This window comes from Octopus bimaculoides, chromosome 7 (assembly GCF_001194135.2).
Source record: "Octopus bimaculoides isolate UCB-OBI-ISO-001 chromosome 7, ASM119413v2, whole genome shotgun sequence".
NCBI lineage: Eukaryota > Metazoa > Mollusca > Cephalopoda > Octopoda > Octopodidae > Octopus > Octopus bimaculoides.
In genome coordinates this window covers 15,184,153-15,185,698 of record NC_068987.1, presented here as the reverse complement: position 1 = coordinate 15,185,698, position 1,546 = coordinate 15,184,153, and the positions used below count along the sequence as shown (strand labels likewise).

Sequence of the window (1,546 nt, the reverse complement as noted above, 5' to 3'; positions counted from 1 at the left end):
ATATAGTAAATTACGCTGTGCGTATCTATGTGTGTAACAATTTTAGAGTTCGGATTCTAGAGTTAGGGTTAGGGTTACGGTTAACAGTCTGGTTAGGGTTAGGGGATTAATACGATATACACCGTTACAGCGCTAACTGTTTTCAACTGAATAGACGTCAGTGATTAGTAGAAATTATCGAAATAAGACAATTTTTTACATGAAATAAATTCGAATACAAAAATATTTTTCTGTTCTATAACACAAAATAGATAAGTATACGAAGTTTGAAAGTCTTTCCGTACCAAAAACACTACATAAAACATAAATGAAAACTGGCGCCCCCATTTTAAAATAGATCCATTATTTCTCATATTTAATTGTTTATGATATTATTTTATTTACTCCACGTACCCAGACTTTGTGGACACCCTGTATTAGTGGAACTGAGAATTTCTAAGACATTCTAAAAATTTTCCATGTGAGTTTTTTATGTGAATAGATCAGGGGTCCCCAAACTTTTTAGACCATTGACCCCCTTAATGGAATCCTTGACTCCTGATCGACCCCCAGGCATGTACAAGAAAATAAATAAATAAATAATTATAATTAAGTAGATGTGCATTTATCGACCTCTTGAATAGTCCCAATGACCCCTAAGGGGTCGATATCGACTACTTTGGAGACCCCTGGAATAGATGCATACACTTCGGTGTATACATCGACTCGCCTTTGTTAGCAACCAGTTTGAAATCTCTCAAGAACTCAAATTAAGCTAAAAAAAAATAATAACATACATACTTACATATGTATATGTGTCTGTCTGTCTGTGTGCGTGCGTGCTGTATTTTCCAGGCGTCGAGGACGCTATTCCAAAAAATATGTCTGGAAAATATACCGTGCGTCCTAGAGGTCGAAGGTTTCGTTTTGTTTTTCTCTTTTAAACTAATTTTTTTTTACCCAGAAAAAGGATGTTTATACTAAAATGTCTAATTTTACGGGAAAATGAAAGAAAAGTAAACTGCCGAATATAGACTGTATCAATAGGATCTATACGACGCCCTTGTTAAGTATGTCAAAGTGGTCGATGACGGCTTGGTTTTCATGTTTATCCCTTCACTTTTGTTCATTTTGTTACCAAAATTTTAGGCAATCTTTCTACGAAAGGACAGAAGAAAAATAAGCTATAAAGGAGGGCTTGACCAGCTAGAAATAGAAGTCGACTCTTTGTTTAAATGTTTGTGTGTTTATTTCTTTCTCTCGCTCTCTTTTATTCTTTGGCACCCCGTCCCTCTTCGTTTCACTTTATGTATCTTTCTCGCAAAGACTTCCGCCCCCCCCCCCCAATTTTATCTCAATTTTGTTTATTTAAAAATTTTTTTTTATGCCAAAAATCCCCATTTTCGGATACGGAGGTTCAGGAAAATTGCCAAAAATCGGCATTGTGAAATTTTTCCCCACCTTTTCCTCCAACTTCTTCAATTTTGACTTTTTATCCTCAACACTAACCCATAACCCTAACACTAACCCTAAAACCCTAACCCTAACACCCTAGTGAAAATCGTGC

At 35.7% G+C, this 1,546-nt stretch overlaps 1 protein-coding gene across 7 annotated transcripts in view; it reads left to right on the top strand.

Moving 5' to 3' along the window:
• The window catches only part of LOC128248322 (fatty acid amide hydrolase 1-like), a 26,783-nt gene that overhangs the window by 11,738 nt on the left and 13,499 nt on the right, over positions 1-1,546 (top strand). The window contains exon 1 of one of the 7 annotated variants that reach the window (XM_052969264.1): positions 839-1,049. The exons of 4 other annotated variants lie outside the window; for them this stretch is intronic. The gene's annotated coding sequence lies outside the window, so the exon portion shown is untranslated. Of the gene's footprint in view, positions 1-838; positions 1,050-1,076; positions 1,217-1,546 lie in introns of those variants that run through there. 2 more of the 7 variants (XM_052969269.1, XM_052969270.1) reach the window with 2 other exon arrangements.